The sequence below is a fragment of the Odocoileus virginianus genome, chromosome 18 (genome assembly GCF_023699985.2).
Source record: "Odocoileus virginianus isolate 20LAN1187 ecotype Illinois chromosome 18, Ovbor_1.2, whole genome shotgun sequence".
Taxonomy (NCBI): Eukaryota; Metazoa; Chordata; class Mammalia; order Artiodactyla; family Cervidae; genus Odocoileus; species Odocoileus virginianus.
In genome coordinates, this window is record NC_069691.1 from 14,360,674 (window position 1) to 14,382,495 (window position 21,822).

A 21,822-nucleotide genomic window follows, 5' to 3' on the forward strand; every position below is an offset into this window, starting at 1 on the left:
TGAATATTCAGGACTGATTTCCTTAAGGATGGACTGATTGGATCTCCTTGCAGTCCAAGGGACTCTCAAGAGTCTTCTCCAACACCACAGTTCAAAAGCACCTATTATTCGGTGCTCAGCCTTCTTTATGATCCAATTCTCACATCCATAAATGACTACTGGAAAAACCATAGTTTTGACTATACAGACCTTTGTCAGCAAAACGATGTCTCTGCTTTTTAATATGCTGTCTAGGTCTGTCATAACTTTCCTTCCAAGGAGCAGGTGTCTTTTAATTTCATGGCTGTAGTCACCATCTGCAGTTATTTTGGAGGCCAAGAAAATAAAGTCTGTCACTGTTTCCATTGTTTTTCCATCTATTTGCCATGAAGTGATGGGACCAGATGCCATGATCTTCGTTTTCTGAATGTTGAATTTTAAGCCAGCTCTTTCACTTTCATCAAGAAACTCTTTAGTTCCTCTTCACTTTCTGCTGTAAGGGCGGTGTCACCTTCATATCTGAGGTTACTGATATTCTTCCTGGTAATCTTGATTCTGGCTTGTGCTTCACCCAGCCCAGCATTTTGCATGATGTACTCTGCATATAAGTTAAATAAGCAGGGTGAAAATATACAGCCTTGACATACTACTTTCCCAATTTTGAACCAGTCCATTGTTCCATGTCCAATTTTAACTGTTGCTTCTTGACCTGCATACAGGTTTCTCAGGAGGCAGTTAAGGTGGTCTGGTATTCCCATCTCTTTAATAATTTTCTAGTTTTTTGTGATCCACATAGTCAAAGGCTTTAGCATAGTCAGTGAAGCAGAAGTAGATATTTTTCTGGTATTCTCTTGTTTTTTCTATGATCCAATGGATGTGGGTAGTTAGCTAGCAACAGGTTGCAGTTTTCAAATGATTTGAATCAAAATTCATGAAGACTGCTGATTTGAATTTCAGTATACATGTATGAGTGTGAGAGTTTGACCATAAAGAAAGCTGAGTGCCGAAGAATTGATGCTTTTTAACTGTGGTGTTGGAGAAGACTCTTGAGAGTCCCTTGGACTACAAGGAGATCCAACCAGTCCATCCTAAAGGAGATCAGTCTGGGTGTTCAATGGAAGGACTGATTTTGAAGCTGAAACTCCAGTACTTTGGTCACCTGATATGAAGAGCTGACTCATTTGAAGAGACTGTGATGCTGGGAAAGATTGAAGGCAGGAGGAGAAGAGGACGACGAAGGATGAGATGGTTGGATGGCATCACTGACTCAATGGACATGAGTTTGGGTAAACTCCGGGAGTTAGTGATGGACAGGGAGGCCTAGCATGCTGCGGTTCATGGGTCACAAAGAGTCGGACACGACTGAGCAACTGAACTGAACTGAACTGATGCTTACTTATTAACAGTGAGACCATAAGCATGTTAAATGTCTCTGAACCTCAGTTTGCTCATCTGTAAGATGGGAAATTTTTCTGTTTTACAGCTTTCTTAAGGACATTAAATAAAATATTCTTTCTGGAACTTTATGTCCAAAGCCTGGCATTTAATAGACATGCAATGGATGTAAGCATTCTCATTCATTATGGATGATTGCAAGAACCTGTGCATTATTCAGTATCTGGAAGCTAAGAATAATTTGAAAGGCTCACTTTCAGTTCAAATACCACAGCAGTTCTTAAAAAAAAAAAGATGATAAATAGTCTTATAAAGTAAAAGCTTATACTTTAAAACCATTCAGATATGTAAATTGTACAGATCTGTGAAAATACAATAATAAATTCTAATAGCAATAACTATAAGAAAAACAAAAGTAATGATAGTAGCTATAATTAATTGTAAGTTTATTTTGCTCACAGAGAAGATGACCTTATTTAAGGTTTGCAAAACACTTGGATGTTTATTATTCACATTTTTTGGATGTGGAGTCATAGAAATTAAGTTAATTGCTCAAGATCATGTAACTAGTAAGCAGAATACCCAGAGCTGAGAACTATTCTGTCTTAATCTAAAGCCCAAGATCTGATGTGAGCAGTACCATTTTGGGTCCTAGGCCTATGGCCCCTTTCCTTGCATCCTACACATCAAAGGGTCTCTTCTGACCCTTGTTTGGTGTGTCCTTTTCTTAGAGGCCAGGGCCTGAGCAGCCAAGGGGACATGCTCACCCAGAGCCTGTGACCTCTTCTACACCACAACTTGGATACCCAAGGCCTTGAAATTCCCTGCATTCAGAGTCCCCAGCCAGCTTCCCAAACTTGCTTAGACTTATACCCAGTATATCCTCCTGAGCATGGGTCATCTCTGGTGTGCACACCCCAAGTGGACTTGTGAGCTGGTATGTACGCAAGTGGGCAGATGGGGCACCTTGAGGTGTGGGGTGAAATTCAGGGTGATAAGAAGGAGGTGGCTTGAATGCAACCAGGGTACTGTCATGTTCTCCTGGGGGCTGGCTGTTGCATTCTGGCCTGTAAATTTTAGGAGTTCAAGAACTCTAAATCTGAATTCGGTTTTTCAGGTCATGGTGAAGGCATTTTTCTCAAGAGAGGAGATACAACAAATTTTATTTGATAGTTTACTGTCTTGATTGATAACTTTTCGTTTTTGAGGATAGTTACAAGAGCTAATTTAAAAGAAAAACGCTTTCTGCTCATTCAGATATTTGGATTATTTGGAGGTCTGTCTTTGGTAATTACTTTTTCCTTGGATATGGGCCTTTGCGGGGGGGGGGCTGTGCTGGGTCTTCCTTGCTATATGGGCTTTTCTCTAGTTGCAGGGAGTGGGGGCTACTATCTAGGTGCAGTGCACAGGCTTCTCATTGTGGTGGCTCCTCTTGTCACAGAGCATGGGCTCTGGGGCACGTGGACCTCAGTAGCTGCAACACAGTTGTGACTCCAAGGCTTTGGAGCATGGGCTCTGTAGCTGTGCACAGGCTTAGTTGCTCCACGGCATGTGGGATCTTCAGGGATTGAACCCATGTCTCCTCAACTGGCAGGCAGATTCCTTATCACTGGGCTACCAGGGAAGCCCTGGGCTATACTTTTTGGATTTTTCATAATTCTAGTGATTATGGATTGTATTTATCACATTGTGATTGTATATTATAAAGACTACATTTTACTGTGTTTCTCTTCAGGGTGGTTTTGTTTGTTCTTTTTCCATTTTGTTCTAGGAGACAGCTAAATGACCTGAACTCATGCTTTAAACCCAACTTCTTCTTTGTGGGTAGAATCTAAGTCTCAGGTCAGCTTTTTTAACCTTAGCTGAGCTGTGTGGAGTCTTCCCAGATAATAAGAATGGGCAGAGTTTTTATATCAGATTTGGGGTTACGAGTTTTCTGGTTCTTCTTTCTGAAATTTCTCTCCTCCCTTTGCTGTTGCTATGGTTGCCTCGAAATCCTTCTCTTTAGTAAGCCAGTAGAACTGCAGGCTTCAATCAGCATGATGGTGAAAGGGACCTGCCCTTAAACTAAAGGCTTTAAACCTCAGGAAACTCATTTCTGTTGTCTTCTTTTAAGTGTCCACTCCTACTCTCTGCCCCAGAATCTGCCTTCTTTTAGTCACATGTAAACACGACTAATGAGTTCTTTACTAGTTATTCTCTTGGATATGAATATCACTCATTTTAGACAGCCAAACAGAATTTCATTTTATTTAAAATTTTCAGTATTATTATTTTTCAAAAGGAAAAATAATAATAATCAACCCTTGGCTTTTTGGGTTGATTAATTTTTTCCCTTGTGCTTATCTGCAAAATGATTATTTGGTCACCTACAAAATTATTTATCTTTGGACCTTTGAACTATGTATACATATATATGTATATAACTGATAGTCAAAGTTATTGTCAATATGTACATTTAAAGAAACAAATCTAATTTTTGTGAAAGTAAGTATCTGTTTGTTGAAGGCCAGACTGCATTGCCTAATTTCCTATTGTGAACTATGGCAGTGAATACATATTGTCCCTTGATGTTAATTGAGTCCCAGGCCCTATTTGCCTTACTACTCTAATCCGTTGAAAAATATGGCAGCAATATTATTAATATTTCCAGGTTGTAGAACTTCTGTGCTCTGGTTTACCAGTTGTGTTTTAAGTTAGAGGATGCTCTATTTGAGCTAAGTAATTGGAGCAGAGTGTACTAAAGACCAATAACAGAAATTCAGTACCCAAGGATTTTGCTAACAAAACATAATCCAAAGAGAGAGAAATCTAAGAAAGATAATGTTTCATTTATATGTGTTACTTTTAAATCTCTTAAGAAGGGTACTCATTTGAATAGATGGCTGAACACTTGTAAAAAATCTGGGAATTTTTCATTTCAAAGAGAGGTTTCAGATGCAGATGATTCTTTATACTGAAGTACACTGATACTGAATAATGAATGAAAGGGATTCAACTCTGGAGGCATTACTGCTGGTTTCTAATAAGCCCAAAAGACAGTCCTTTGACTGAAGAAGCAATGGGAGGGAGCATTTACTGTTACCCAAACAAAGTTACTGTGTAGAGAGGGCCTTCTCTGCACTGGGGTTAGAGATGATAAATGTTCCAGAGAATATGCTGAAATAAAGGTTTTTTTTTTTTGTTTTAATATGTGTATTAACATTACCATATGCCTCAGTTTGCTCTGCTTCCTATAACAAAAGTAATGATTCAGGATGACCAAAACAGACATTTTGTAAATATGAGGGTTTTTTTTCGGTCAGGACTACTATTTGTGTGATTTTTCTGCCCCCAAATATATTTTACTCATTAATACAAAATTCTGTATGTACCAATTTCTCTGTAATAGCAATGGTTAGAATCTAAGTTTCTCTGACAATAAATATCTTGACTAGTGGAACATATATGTTATGTTTGGTTCTTCTTCGATGATTCAGAAGATAACTCAATATCTCTTTGTACTTTGGAGCCATTACAATTATGTACATCATTTTCTATTAATATATTGACTCATATTAATTTTTCTAATACCCATTTGTTGAATCTGGAGGAGGAAATGGCAACTTATTCCTATATTCTTCCCTGGAAAATTCCATGGACAAAGGAGGCTGGTGGGCTACAGCCCATGGAATCACAGAGTTGAATATGACTGAATACATACACACACACACATACTTGAATGTTTTCAGTGTGTAAAATACCGTATTATACATATGGCTAGAAATAATGTTTAACAGTGTCATTTAATAAAATGACCTAAAATTAATAATTTATTACACTTTGCATAAGTTTTTGTATTTCCTAGATTATTTTGCTCCCATATCACAGAGGATGACCCTGATGAATCTAAAGAATACATGAACTATTTACTGTCAGAAATCTGATGGAAGCTGAAACATAAATATAGTTACCTAAAATTGGAAGGATAAGTTGCAGTTCTTTTTTTAAATCATAATTTTGTTTGTTTATTTTTAACAAGATGGACTCTCTCCTCAAAGGGAAATTTGTTGCTGTCACATAAAAGTTGATGTGTCCGATCTTGATGCCTTCATCTCTGACAGAAGGTTGATAATTTTGATTCCCCTCTTCTTAAACTGAGAAAGACTCCTCTCACTCCACCTATTTTTTTCCTTTGTCAATCATTATTTTAGCCCTTAATCTGTGAGTCAGAGACCTAACAGGAAACATATGGAGTAATTTAAGTAAATTAATAAAAGGAACAAGTGTGGCCAGGGCTTAAGGAAACCAGAAAGTGTCTTTAGCTTTCTTTGACTGAAGAAGCAATGGGAGGGATCATTTACCTGTTACCCAGACAAGTTACTATGTAGAGAGGGCCTTCTGATAGGAGCTGTGACCTCCTACAGGGACATATCAACCTGTCAGAGCTGGTCAGGGGGGACCCCTGACAAGAAACTCCCTGGCCCCACTTTCTTCCTAATTTTTTTGGTAGTTCTAATTAGCCAAGTCCAATGAGCAGTCAGAGAAAAAGGAACCTCCAAGGGCCTAAGGTAAGTATATAGGTGTGGACATTGAATCTGGGGACACAGATGGAAAATATTCAGCATGTGCTGCATCATATGTTATCAAGTCAGTATCCCGACTGCTTTCTTACAGATGCAAGGATCCACGTTTCCCAGGATCCCCTTTGCTGTGGGGTTCTTAATTTTGGTCTGACGATAAAACCCACTTGTGGGAGGTTAGAAGGATGAGGATGAGAAGGATGAGGATGAGTGAGAGACCTTTCTTTTCCCTACACAGTGGTGGACACGAGTGCCCAAGCAGTTCCAAACAGCTTCTAGGAGATTCCTTGAGAATCATCCACTTTGTGATGAAGACTGTAATAGCTGGTGGGAACATCGCAGAAGTTTTGGAGATTCCATAGCCACATTCCAACAAAAGGGCCATCAGTTGAGCTCATTGGTAGCAGCTTTCCTATGCCTTTGTTCTCTCAGCACTTTCAATGGCTATATATGTCTCTATTTCCAAATTTAGAAAATGTGGAATGGTTGCAGTTTTTCTGACTGATTTCTGATTGATACACAGAACATTTCCTGTCTTCTGAAGTGCTTGAAATGTTCATTTTATTTGAAGAGGGAATATTGGGATAAATGATCAGCTTGGCACTGATACAAGGCCACAGTGGGGAACCCTAAGGATGATGAGACACCAGAATGCTCTGGGAGTGTGTTAAGGTGAAGAAAGGAGAAGGAAAATGGAGTCATGCTGTTCTGCTGTGTTCCCTGGGATAGCTATGAAGAATTCCTTTGTAACTATGGAGTTGGATGGCACTGTCAAATACCTAGTAGATATGGGCCAGTTTTGGTTTTGTAAACAGTAGTCAGTTGATTCAAGTATATTATTATTATGATTTCAAGGCTATTAACCTCTTACAAAAGTGACATATACCCCTTTAGCACACAATTTAGCTCATGGAGTTGCTCTCTGAACAGCTTCAATCACAGCTTAACCCAGTGGTTTTCTACTTCAGTTGCATATTAGAATTATCTAGGAAGTTTTTTTTTCTTTAATCATACCAATTCCTTGGAATAACCCCAGATCAGTTAAGTAGAATCTCTAGGCATCAATGATTTTTTTTTTTTTTTTTGGAGCCTCACAGGTGATTATAATGGACAATCATATTGAGATGTGGTTCTGAAGCCTTGCTACTCAAACTCTGATCCCCTGATCACAGGATGGGCAGCCATCCATCTATCCACCCATCTGCCTTGATAGCAGCATGGGCAGCTCTATCCCAAGTCTTTTGAATCAGAACCTGCATTTTAAGAAGATCCCCAGGTGACTTGTGTGCACTGTTAAAAGACTGAGAAGCACTCGTTTGGCCACCCTAAGTAGGCAGCATTTACCATTGTTCCATCATATGATCCCATTAGCACTTGTCTGCTTTCAGAAAGTTTTGTTGAGGTGTAATTGTGCAGTTTGATGAACTTTCCACTGTAGAACCATGAGCACAATCAAGACAATGAACATATCCATCATCACCAGAAGATTCCTTCTGCCCTTTTCTATTACTTTTTTCACACTCCTCACCTCAGTACTTCCCCCCAGCCTTATCACCATGCAACCATTAATCAGCTTTCTGTCACTAGGATTAATGTATTATATACATGCAATGATATAATGCATGCTTTGTTAATCTGGCTTCTTTCACTTAGCATAATTATTTTGAGATTTATTTGTACTGTTGTATGCCATTCTTTTTTATTGCTAAGAGGTAGCCTATTGCATGATGTAATGCAATTTTTTTTATTCATCTGTTGATGGGCACTTGGGTTGTTTCTAGCTTTGGCTTTTACAGAAGAAGTTGCTATGAACTTTCATGTACAAATCTTTTATGGATATGTGTTTTCATCTTTTCTTGGATAAATACCTATAAGTGTAAAGACTAGGTTTTACAGTAGATGTGTGTTTAACTTTTCATAGAAATCTTTTTCATAACAATCCTCTAAGGTAGGTATTATTATTGATCTCATTTTTCAGTTGACAAAAAATGGCCCAGAGAGGTTAAGTGATTACATTGTCTATTGTGAGATATTTCCTACTCTTTATAGTGATAACTCAGTGATGACAAAATTTTCACAGTTCTTGGATATTTAATTATAGCCATTATTACAGTTTGGGGAGCAATCCTTGCTTCTAGGCCAAGTATGAGTCAAACTTTTGGTACAGGGAGGGTCCTTACATATTTAGAAAACTCCTTTTCCTTCTGGCCATCATATATTATGAATTAACAGATGATGCTGATTGAAGTCAAATCCCATGATGGCTGTTGAGAAATCTACTGGTAGACAAATTGCCATATTTTTTAGAAGATCTCTGTATCATTCAGGCATTACTGTGTAATAAACCTGAATGCTGAAATCTAAGAGCTTTCGTTAATTTTCACTCATCTGTGAATTGGCTGGGAGCCATAGGATCAAGGCTGAACTTGGCTGGGTAACTGTTTGAAGCTTTAGGTGTGATTGAGCTTGGCTTTTCATTGTGTGTTGGGCTCAGGTTAGATCCATTAGTCTTTGTTTGAAGGCCCAAATATTAATTATCAATGCAATTATTCTTTACGAGCCCAGCCTGTAAGCTAAATTTACTAAAGTCAAATTGCAAAGGATTGTGAGTAGAACTAATAGAATGGAACAATAGAAACAGCACAAGTAGGAGCAGAATGGGACAGAATACAGAAATTTCACAGAATTTTTTCTTACAAGTAGGATACCTTTAGCAGACTCTACAGTTACTGCTCACCATCAAACTGTGAAGAGGCTGATGTGTTTGCTTAAGCACTCTTGGATAAATTAAGGATTGAATAAATTCCATTTCAGTTCAGTTCAGTTGCTCAGGCATGTCCGACACTATGCGACCCTGTGAACTGCAGTATACCAGGCTTTCCTGTCCATCAACAACTCCTGGAGCTTACTCAAACTCATGTCCATCACATCAGTGATGCCATCCAACTCTCTTGTCCTCTGTCATCCCCTTCTCCTCCAGCCCTCAATCTTTCCCAGCATCAGGGTCTTTTTGAATGAGTCAGTTCTTCACATCAGGTGGCCAAAGTATTGTAGTTTCAGCTTCATCATCAGTCCTTCCAATGAATATTCAGGACTGATTTCCTTTAGGATGGACTGGTTGGATCTCCTTGCAGTCCAAAGGACTCTTAAGTGTCTTCTCCAACACCACAGTTCAAAAGCATCAATTCTTTGGCCTTCAGCTTTCTTTGTAGTCCAACTCTCATATCCATACATGACTACTGGAAAAACCATAGCTTTGACTAGATGGACCTTTGTTGGCAAAGTAATGTTTCTGCCTTTTAATGTGCTGTCTAGGTTGGTCATAACTTTTCTTCTCGGGATCAAGCATCTTTTAATTTCATGGCTGCAGTCACCATCTGTAGTCATTTTGGAGCCCCCAAAAATAGTCTCTCACTGTTTCCATTGTTTTACCATCTATTTGCCATGATGTGATGGGACCAGATGCCATTATCTTCTTTTTTTGAATGTTGAGTTTTAAGCCAACTTTTTCACCCTCCTCTTTCACTTTCAAGTGGCTCTTTAGTTCTTCGCTTTCTGTCTTAAGTGTGGTGTCATCTGCATATCTGAGATTATTGATATTTCTTCCAGCAATCTTGATTCCAGCTTGTGCTTCATCCAGCCCAGCATTTCTCATGATGTACTCTGCATATCAGTTAAATAAGCAAGGTGACAGTATGCAGCCTTGACGTAGTCCTTTTCCTATTTGAAACCAGTCTGTTGTTCCATGTCCAGTTCTAACTGTTGCTTCTTGAGCTGCCTACATATTTCTTAGGAGGCAGGTCAGGTAGTCTGGTATTCCCATCTCTTTCAGAATTTTCCACAGTTTGTTGTGATCCACACAAAGTCTTCGGCATAGTCAATAAAACAGAAGTAGATGTTTTTCTGGAACTCTCTCACTTTTTCAATGATCCAAAGGATGTTGGCAATTTGATCTCTGGTTCCTCTGCCTTTTCTAAAACCAGCTTGAACATCTGGAAGTTCATGGCTCAGGTATTGTTGAAGCCTGGCTTGAGAATTTTGAGCATTACTTTGCTAGTGTGTGAGATGAGTGCAATTGTTTGGTAGTTAGAACCTTCTTTGGGATTGCCTTTCTTTGGGATTGGAATGAAAACTGACCTTTTCCAGTCCTGTGGCCACTGCTGAGTTTTCCACATTTGCTGGCTTATTGAGTGCAGCACTTTCACAGCATCATCTTTGAGGACTTGAAATAGCTCAACTGGAATTCCTTCACTTCCACTAGCTTTGTTCGTAGTGATGCTTCCTGAGGCCCACTTGACTTCACATTCCAGGATGTCTGGCTTTAGTGAGTGATCACACCATCATGATTATCTGGGTCATGAAGATCTTTTTTGTATAGTTCTTCTGTGTATTCTTGCCACCTCTTCTTAATATCTTCTGCTTCTGTTAGGTCCATACCATTTCTGTCCTTTTTGAGCCCATCTTTGCATGAAATGTTCCCTTGGTATCTCTAATTTTCTTGAAGAGGTTTCTAGTCTTTCCCATTCTGTTGTTTTCCTCTATTTCTTTGCATTGATCGCTGAGGAAGGCTTTCTTATCTCTCCTTGCTATTCTTTGGAACTCTGCATTCAAATGGGAATATCTTTCCTTTTCTCCTTTGCTTTTTGCTTCTCTTCTTTTCACAGCTATTTGTAAGGCCTCCTCAGACAACCATTTTGCCTTTTTGCATTTCTTTTCCATGGGGATGGTCTCGATCCCTGTCTCCTGTACAATATCACGAACCTCCGTCCATAGTTCATCAGGCTCTCTGTCTATCAGATCTAATCCCTTAAATCTATTTCTCACTTCCACTGTATAATCATAAGGGATTTGATTTAGGTCATACCTGAATGGTCTAGTGGTTATCCCTACTCTCTTCAGTTTAAGTCTGAATTTGGCAATAAGGAGTTCATGATCTGAGCCACAGTCAGCTTCTGGTCTTGTTTTTGCTAACTGTATAGAGCTTCTCCACCTTTGGCTGCAAAGAATACAATCAATCTGATTTCGGGGTTGACCATCTGGTGATGTCCATGTGTAGAGCCTTCTTTTGTGTTGTTGGAAGATGGTGTTTTCAATGACCAGTGTGTTCTCTTGGCAAAACTCTATTAGCCTTTGCCCTGCTTCATTCTGTACTCCACGGCCAAATTTGCCTGTTACTCCAGGTGTTTCTTGACTTCCTACTTTTGCATTCCAGTCCCCTATAATGAAAAGGACATCTTTATTGGGTGTTAGTTCTAAAAGGTCTTGTAGGTCTTCATAGAACTGTTCAACTTCAGCTTCTTCAGCATTACTGGTTGGGGCATAGGCTTGGATTACCGTGATATTGAATGGTTTGCCTTGGAAACGAACAGAGATCATTCTGCCGTTTTTGAGATTGCATCCAAGTACTGCATTTCGGACTCTTTTGTTGACTATGATGGCTACTCCATTTCTTCTAAGGGATTCCTGCCCACAGTAGTAGATATAATGGTCATCTGAGTTAAATTCACCCATTCCAGTCCATTTTACTTCACTGATTCCTAGAATGTTGACATTCACTCTTGCCATCTCCTGTTTGACCACTTCCAATTTGCCTTGATTCATGGACCTAACATTCCAGGTTCCTATGCAATATTGCTCTTTACAGCATCGGACCTTGCTTCTATCACCAGTCCCATCCACAACTGGGTGTTGTTTTTGCTTTGGCTCCATCCCTTCATTCTTTCTGGAGTTATTTCTCCACTGATCTCCAGTAGCATATTGGGCACCTACCGACCTGGGGAGTTTCTCTTTCAGTATCCTTTTACCTTTTCATATTTTTCATGGGGTCCTCAAGGCAAGAATACTGAAGTGGTTTGCCATTCCGTTCTCCAGTGGACCACATTCTGTCAGACCTGTCCACCATAACCCACCGTCTTGGGTGGCCCCACATGGCATGGCTTAGTTTCACTGAGTTAGACACGACTGTGGTCCTGTGATCAGATTGGCTGGTTTCTGTGATTATGGTTTTAGTGTGTCTGCCCTCTGATGCCCTCTCACAATACCTACTGTCTTTCTTGGGTTTCTCTTACCTTGGACGTGGGGTATCTCTTCACAGCTGCTCCAGCAAAGCGCAGCCGCTGCTCCATACCTTGGATGAGGGGTATCTTCTCACGGTCGCCCCTGCTGACCTTGAACGTGGAGTAGCTCCTCTTGGCCCTCCTGCACCCGCGCAGCAGTGGCTCCTAGAGTACTGCATTCTACTCTGGTCCTTGAGCAAAGCCTAAAAACTACCTTGATAGCTTATAGAGAACTCTCAAAGTGATAAGCTCTAGTCTGCCCTTTCACTTAAAGTTTGACTGTTAACAGACTGATGATTTAGCAGTATGAATAAGTTTAGCATACTAGATTACAGTGAACTTTCTGGCATAATGTGTAAGGCACTGATTCAACTGACTTTGAATGAGATCATCAAGTTGGTGTTAACAGAGTGCAAATGAGTGAATGACTGGCAGATAAGAGCTTTATATTATTTTAAAATAATAACATTCTTAATCTGAGATAATCCATTAGCTACAAATGCCCTAAATGTTCTTAGACTAAATCAGACTCTGACTGAAATAACATTTCACCTTTTCCTCTGTAATTAGTGTTTGTGTATCTATTTGGGAGCAGATAAACATTTCCTCACTCATGTTATCTAAACACAAAATGAAAATAAAGATGTAATTAGTATAAATATTCAGTTCTTGGTGGGGTGTCACAGTCTAAATTAGAATTCATTAATTCTAATGTCAGAAATTCGTTGTCCTTATGACAGGTGAACTAAGAAGACTTGACTTGCAAATAATGGTACCACACCATCACCACCATTGGAACTAATTTGATGTGGCATCATGCAGATGAAACATGGACATGGTTTCCTAGGAAGAAATGCTTTTGGAGATAGGCAAAACATTGGCAAATGATCTCTACCTGCCAGCAGTGGAATAGGTGATAGTCTGGCCAAGAACATTGACATCTCTTGAATCTTTTGTTAACATAGAGGTGCTCTTCACTGACAGGTTAAAAAATGAGTCATTTCAATTTTATATGTTGTTATAATATTCAGCTTACCCTTTCATTCTTACTAATATCTTAATACTAGTTGGGATACAGAATTCATAGAAGATGGAGTTTTTAAAAAGTAATTTTATTCATTTGTTTATTTTTGGCTGTTCTGAGTCTTCATTGCTGTGTGTGTGGTCTTTTCTCTAGTTGTGACGAGTCGGGGCTACTCTTCATTGCAGTGCGGGGCTTCTCATTGTGGTGGCTTCTCTTGTTGCAGAGCATGGGCCCTTGGTGTGCGGGCTTCAGTTGCACCCCATGGCCTCAGTAGTTATGGTTCCTCTAGAGCACAGGCTCAATAGCTGTGCAGGGGCTTAGTTACTCCACAGTATGTGGCATCTTCTTGGACCAAGGGTTGAACCCGTGTCTCCTGAATTGGTAGGCAGATTCTTTACCCCAGAGCCAGCAGGGAAGTTAGAAGCTGGAGTTTTAATTAAGGTTATATTGAGGACTCCCATGATATTTCAATGGTAAAGCAATGTAAGACACAACCAGTCTTCCAAATTCAAGTTCGTGTCCCTAAACTAATGTTGCTTTAACTTTTGTCTGTGACATACTATGCATGCATTAGAGAAAATTATTTTTCCCTCATATCATTGGTTCTCTAACTTGAATGATAATAAGTATATTCAGGACTGCTTATTAAAACTGTAGATTCCTAGGGCCTACCCGAGAGTTTTTGATTCAATATATCTTGAATGAAATGGGAAATCAGCATTTAAAATAAATCCCCCAGGGATTTTGAAGGTGGCCATGAGCTCATGCCTTGATGTAGATGCCACTAGACCTTTGTGATAAGGAGCAGAGCCGTCTCATGGAGACAGAGGGTGACGTGTCCTATCATCTTGGCGTCCAGATATACCCCTGTGTGACCTCTTCTGCTCTATTACACAAGACTTGCAGTGGAAATGCCTTAAGGTAAGCATAGATTTTAAAACGACATAAGCAACCAAACAATATAAAGCAAGAAAGATTTAAAAACAATTTGAATAAGTAGTCAAGATTGAGAGAAAAGAGTACAAATAAGAAGGTATAAGGTCTTGATTATTGTTTGTAACTAAGCTAATAACAACTTGGTTCACATTCTCTGGGCAGCCAAAACAATAAGAAGCTACAGTTAGTTCTCCAGTCAGTTTTCTGTCCCCAAAATGAGGAATAAATACCCCTGATTTAGCAGAATTTGCTGAGTGCTGGGGCAAGCCATGTCCTCAGCTGCTTTATTCATTGATAGGAAGGGTGACCTATTCCCCCTCCTCTGTTGTTTCCCTACTCACGAAAGATGAGGTATGTGTTACTATAATCTAGGTGCAGAAGGCATCCATCTGGCCCCAGATTTCCAGATCTTCTTCTGTTTATTTCCTTTAAAAGCTGAAGATTGGCATGAAAAGTATTTCTCCCTAACTCTCACACCTTTCTTCATTCATCCCTTCATTGATAATATTTACAACAATCTTCTGTCTTGCAGCAGAATCATGTTCTTCCATCTAGCAGAGTCCTGCACAAGTGCTACCTTCTCTTGGAGACCTTTAGCTGCATGATGGTTACTCCCTGTCTTATTAAACTCTATCTAAGGGGGACTGCAGAATACAGAGTTTTTATAGTTGAAAACATGATAGTAGCCAGAGTGATACCACCTTTCCCATCGTTTTCAGATCCCACTCAGCTTTTAGGTCTGGACAGGAAGGAATAGGACTGACATAGGCTCCTGACTGTTTCTTGCTACTGAATTTAGTAGGATGAGAAAAAAATCTTGAAAGCTGCTTTTTAGATTTTGTCTGGAAGCCTGCTTGCATCTTGAAATCATTGCTACACTTATGTGGAGGTGAAATCTAGATGATGAAATTTGAAAGGCAAAAACAAAGATTTTCAAGTAATATGTAGTTTAGATTTGAAATTCCACCATTGCCAATTCATTCCTTTGTGTTTAAAACTTTCAACATTGGTTGTATCATGAAATATACAGGATGATTCAATATGAGTACATTCATCAACTTCACTTTGTAGCAGAAGGACCAGGATTAATTGAGAATGCTGAGATGCTAGAAGCAGAAATCACTTACAGAAGGAACATAGGTGTACAAGGGAAGCAAGAGTTAAAGATATTTATCTATATCATAATTTTATCATGATCATGGCATCCAGTCCCTTCACTTCATGGCAAATAGGTGGGGAAACAGTGGAAACAGTGGCTGTCTTTATTTTTTTGGGCTCTAAAATCACTGTAGATGATGGCTGCAGCCATGAAATTAAAAGATGCTTACTCTTTGGAAGGAAAGTTTTGACCAACCTAGACAGCATATTAAAAAGCAGAGACATTACTTTGCCAACAAAGGTCCATCTAGTTAAGGCTATAGTTTTTCCAGTAGTCATGTATGGATGTGAGAGTTGGACTATAAAGAAAGCTGAGCACCAAGGAATTGATGCTTTTGAACTGTGGTGTTGGAAAAGACTCTTGACAGTCCCTTGGACTGCAAGGAGATCCAACCAGTCCATCCTAAAGGAGATCAGTCCTGGGTGTTCATTGGAAGGACTGATGATGAAGCTTAAACTCCAATACTTTGGCCACCTCATGTGAAGAACTGACTCATTTTAAGAGACCCTGATGCTGGGAAAGATTGAGGGTAGAAGGAGAAGGGGACAACAGAGGATGAGATGGTTGGATGGCATCACCGACTCAATGGAGGTGGGTTTGGTTGAACCCCGGGAGTTGGTGATGGACAGGGAGGCCTGGCGTGTGTTCATGGGGTCACAAAGAGTCAGACACAACTGAGTGACTGAACTGAACTGAACTGATTCTTGCCTATCACACTGAGATAGAATGAAATTGTCTATTTTCTTTGGGAGGTGCCATGTCATCTGCTCGTGAAAGATGTAATCTAAAAAGAAAGGAAAGCTTTTAATGTTAGGGGTGCTTTTTCACTAAAATTGGCACATGTAGCACTGATATATTTATAATATAAGGGGCCAGAGAAGATCATAATTGGCAACTGAAGCCATGAATAGGGGAGTGAAGGACTGTGCAGGTCACAGCAGATGCCACTGAGAAACTTAAATGATTTTTTCCCCAGACACTACTTATATTCTTTATAAGTTGTTGCTTTGGTGGCTAAGTTGTGTCTGACTCCGTGATCCCATGGACTGTAGCCCACCAGGCTCCTCTGTCCATGGGATTTCCCAGGCAAGAATACTGGAGTAGGTTTCCATTTCCTTCTCCAGGGGATCTTTCTGACCCAGGGATCGAACTCACATCTCCTGCATTAGCAGGAGCCACTGGAAATGAGTGGCTCATTACCACTGAGCCACCTGGAAAGCCTATATTGTTTGTGGATAGTGAGACTTGATTCCACTGAGAGAAGTCACAGATCTGGAGTGGATTTTATCCAGAACATTCGGGAGGGGACATTGTTAGAGAACCTTCTAGTCACTGTTTCCTACTTAATATGGCAAAGTTTGTGTTAATAACTCCTAATGACCCGATGTCTAATAATCTTGTAAAATCTGGGCAAAATGTAAGGGTTACTCCATTTGAAAATGGACAGTCATATGGTCTCTTTGTTTCATAAAGCATATCTCAAAAGTACAGTATGGTGTAATGGTCATTGCATGTGAAAATAAGCCAAGCTTTCCCAAGATTAATCTGAGGGAATGGTCTTAAATGTAAAAGGAAACTGTTCAGTGAAGTGACTGGTCTTGAGAGCATTTTAGTTACACATTATAAAGGAAAATTACATTAGCTCTTCATGAAAGGAAAATGGGAGAAACTAATTTTCTTTTCTTATCTTTTTTTTTTAACATTCCCCAGTGATATATTTTTAGAAGCTATTTTGAAAGTAGGGTATCTTTTTGCTTAACACAAACATCTTCCAAACTTATCTGTAGGCTAAAGCCCAATTTTTCTATATGAATTAAAAATATATATTTAATTCAAAGCAAATTATTATTGTCATATTGGCTATTGGCACCTACTGGGTAGAAGCCAGGAATGTTGTTGAAAATTGTACAATACACAGACAGTCCCTACAGCAATGAACGATCTGAACTAAAATGTCAACATTCAGGAAACTAAGATCATGGCATCCAGTCCCATCACTTCATGACAAATAGATGGGGAAACAGTGGCTGATTTTATTTTTTGGAGCTCCAAAATCACTGCAGATGGTGATTGCAGCCATGAAATTATAAGATGCTTACTCCTTGGAAGGAAAGTTATGACCAACCTAGACAGCATATTAAAGAGCAGAGACATTGCTTTGCTGACAAAGATCTGTATAGCCAAAGCTATGGTTTTTCCAGTAGTCGTGGATGGATGTGAGAGTTGGACCATAAAGAAGGCTGAGCGCTAAAGAATTGATGCTTCTGAACTGTGGTGTTGGAGAAGACTCTTGAGAGTCCCTTGGACTGCAAGATCCACCCAGTCCATCCTAAAGGAAATCAGTCCTGGGTGTTCATTGGAAGGACTGATGTTGAAGCTGAAACTCCAATATTTTGGCCACCTGATGTGAAGAGCTGACTCACTGAAAAGACCCTGATGGTGGAAAAGATTGATGGCAGGAGGAGAAGGGGATGACAGAGGATGAGATAGTTAGATGGCATCACCAACTCAATGGACATGAGTTAGTAGGGTAAACTCCGGGAATTGGTGATGAACAAGAAGGCCTGGCGTGCTGTGATTCATGGGGTCACAAAGAGTCAGACATGACTGAGTGACTGAATTGAACTGAAAATGTCAATAGTGCAAAGCTTTATAAAGGATTTATGAAAGGTTTTATTAATTGATCATATACTCTAATGTGAGAATCTTAAATAAGGCTTAGTCAACAACAAAGTCAGAGACATAAGTACTATAAAATATCCTGACACTTACATGAACAAAACATGGAAACAAGTGAGAAATAAACATGATAATACTGTTATTTCTCTACATTCTGTAGGGTATAGTTCGATTTCACAGGTTGTTCTTCATTATTAGAGTCTTTTCTTTATTATTATTTTTTTATTATTAGAGTCTTGTAACAACCAAGCCAAGTGCGAATGGGAAGCAATCCTATAAATATGAAAACTAAAGCTCAGAGAGCTCTAAATTTTGTCCCCATCATACATCATGGGTATTCAAACCCAGGATTTTTGTCTCCAACAACAACATTCTCTCTAAACTTCTATGTTGTCTGTACAACATATAGGTATACATATTTTTAAAATGTGTAGTCTAGAACATGAACGTTCTTAATGTCTTATATGTTTTGGAGGTATGTGCAAAGAGAACTAGTCTTATTTTTCACTGGGAACCAGAAACGAACATAGTAATAATATTTTATAGGAGCTTCTCTCCCTAAAAGTGGATTAATTTAAAAATCACAACTTGTCTAAAGTTTCTCTTCGTAGGATCCTTAGAACTGTGTTAAGATAAGGTGGAGAAAGTCATGACTGGAATCCATTGAAGGGTCCAGATAAATGTCACACCTGTTGCTCTCAGTTAATTTCTCATGCACTTTTTACATGATTCCTTTGCTCACTGACTTCAGCAGAGTTATGGGGATGGGGTAAATGTGATAGGACTTTATTATGATCTCTTGGAATCAAAAGACCACAATCATCAAGAATGTCAACTCTGATACTTTGGAAAAGAAATCTTTATTTTCAGTTTCTGAGTTTCTATCCTTTCTGAAAAATTTTAAAAGGAGCAGCATCTTCAAGTGAATATTCAGTAATAGTCAGTGACATCTGATGTTAATAAGGTATTTCTGGTGGGTTCTAGATTTTGCTGTATTGCTTTAAACTTGCAAGGAAATAATGTCTTCTATTTCAAAGAGTTGATAATTAAGAATTTCTTTAATTCTGAACCTTTTAATACAGGCATTTTTACAACATGTAAACCCTGGCTTATACACTAAGAGCAAAACTGAAATAAAAAGATTTTTACGGGAATTTATTTTGCACTTAGCCAGAATGTGGAGAAGTGATGGGAATCTATTTTAATACTGTTTCATTTGGTTTTCTTCAACCCAAATCTAAGTATCTTTTCTGTAGGCTATTTCTCACTGGCCTCCAAGGTAAGACAATTCATTCTCATGTTTTTCGCCCATCATTTTAATCTTTTAACCTCTCCCATGGCAGAAATGAAGGCTTTTTAAAAATTTCTTTAAAAAAAATTTTTTTTTGTTGTGGTTTTTGCCATACATTGACATGAATCAGCCATGGATGTACATGTGTTCCCCATCCTGATCCCCCCTCCCGCCTCCCTCTCCGCCCCATCCCTCTGGATCTTCCCAGTGTACCAGCCCTGAGCACTTGTCTCATGCATCCAACCTGGGCTGGTGATCTGTTTCACCCTTGATAGTATACTTGTTTCAATGCTATTCTCTCTGAACATCCCACCTTCACCTTCTCCCACAGAGTCTAAAAGTCTATTCTGTACATCTGTGTCTCTTTTTCTGTCTTGCATATAGGGTTATCGTTACCATCTTTCTAAATTCCATATGTATGTGTTAGTGTACTGTATTGGTCTTTATCTTTCTGGCTTACTTCACTCTGTATAATGGGCTCCAGTTTCATCCATCTCATTAGAACTGATTCAAATGAATTCTTTTGAATGGCTGAGGAATATTCCATGGTGTATATGTACCACAGCTTCCTTACCCATTCATCTGCTGATGGGCATCTAGGTTGCTTCCATGTCCTGGCTATTATAAACAGTGCTGCGATGAACATTGGGGTGCACGTGTCTCTTTCAGATCTGGTTTCCTCGGTGTGTATGCCCAGGAGTGGGATTGCTGGGTCATATGGCAGTTCTATTTCCAGTTTTTTAAGGAATCTCCACACTGTTCTCCATAGTGGCTGTACTAGTTTGCATTCCCACCAACAGTGTAAGAGGGTTCCCTTTTCTCCACACCCTCTCCAGCATTTATTGCTTCTAGACTTTTGGATAGCAGCCATCCTGACTGGCGTGTAATGGTACCTCATTGAGGCTTTGATTTGCATTTCTCTGATAATGAGTGATGTTGAGCATCTTTTCATGTGTTTTTTAGCCATCTGTATGTCTTATTTGGAGAAATGTCTGTTTAAATCTTTGGCCCATTTTTTGATTGGGTCATTTATTTTTCTGGAATTGAGCTGCAGGAGTTGCTTGTATATTTTTGAGATTAATCCTTTGTCTGTTGCTTCATTTGCTATTATTTTCTCCCAATCTGAAGGCTCTCTTTTCACCTTGCTTATAGTTTCCTTTGTTGTGCAAAAGCTTTTAAGTTTAAATGAGGGCATTTTTATTCTCTTTCACTTCCTCTCAACTCTGTTTCCATTTTGTACCCAACAACTAAGGTGAAGCAAATTTCTTCTTTGAAAGTAACATTTTCCTGGATGTTGTAGGGAAGATGATATTCATTCATACCTGACTGGTCCTTGGTATTCCATGGCTCAGAGGCAGAAGGCAGGCTTGGTCTGGATTAGGTGTCATAGAATATTTTGAGCTTTAAACATCACCTCATGCATGTGTTCACTCTTAGGAAGACTGCCTGTGGAAAGGTACTGTAGCAAAGGGGTCTGGGAGTAGAGGAAGGAAGGGTTTGAGCAGCCATCCTGGGAGCCCCATGGGAAGGTATCACAAAGCAGGACAGAACAGTTAGAAATGCAAGAAAGTACTCAAACTATTTCAGGATATTGTCCTGGGAGGCCTCTGCCCACAGCAGCAAATTCAGCTGCCAGTATTCCATGTATTCGTAACTTCGCATATTCTTAATTAATTCACTTAGGCATTGGTTAAATCAAACATTTATTGTTGATTATACACAGTTCCCAGCACCACAGTCTCAGGAAATTAGCTGCCCAGTGTTCTCAGGAAAGAGTCCCTTTGTACATGAATATGCCCATGACATGAATTCTTCAAGAGTAGAAGGGTAGGGCTATGTTGTTATTACTTTTAGCACTTGTGAATAGTACTTGAACTGAGATATCGTAGGGCTGCCTGTTTGGGGAAGCATACTCACAAATACATGCATACATGCACAATCCATAGAAACTAATGGAAACATGACTTACTTGGAGGATATTGCTATACAAAGACATAGATGTATGTACTTAGGAGCTGTGACCCTGAAATATTGAGACTGACTTTACAGTTAAGCATAAAACTAATTTTTATCATTTTAGAGTTATGATTTTGCATTGAAATATGATGCAGTAGCAGGAAGGGTCAGAATCTAAGAGTCAACAAGTTGTGAAAAAGAGATACATCTGAAAATTCCAGAGGTAGGTAAGTCAGTGCATATTTAAGGACCAAGGGTATTATTTTATGGAATTAGCATTTTTTCAAGCTCTTCCAAAAATGGTATATTGATAATATTTTTGCTTCTGCATGTTATGGATAAAAGTAGATAGATATAAAGAAGTAAAAAGCTTGTGTCCATATTCTCCCAATCCTCTATCCCACTGAAGAAATGAGTATCAATCTTTTCTTCTGCAAGAGTGACTACTTTATCATAACATGAATAAAATAGATCAGAAAGAATTAATACCTGGGAGAAGTAACTGAATAAATAAATGGAAAAGAACTTGAGAGAGATTTATTTTTGTGTTTTGTGGACTGTAATATTAGATCTGGGCAGCTTAGTGTTGATAGACGGTGCTGTGGTGTTTTTATCTTCAGATCATTCCAACAGAGCCATCTTTGTATTTATTGAGAATGTGGATTGCAGGGTGGTACAGTGAAACTCCAAATTTATCACAGCAAGCCTCAACAGGGGAAAAATACATGTGTAGGAACCATCAGGAGAAGTCCATTTAGCAAGAGGAAGCTAATTGCTTCATTTTT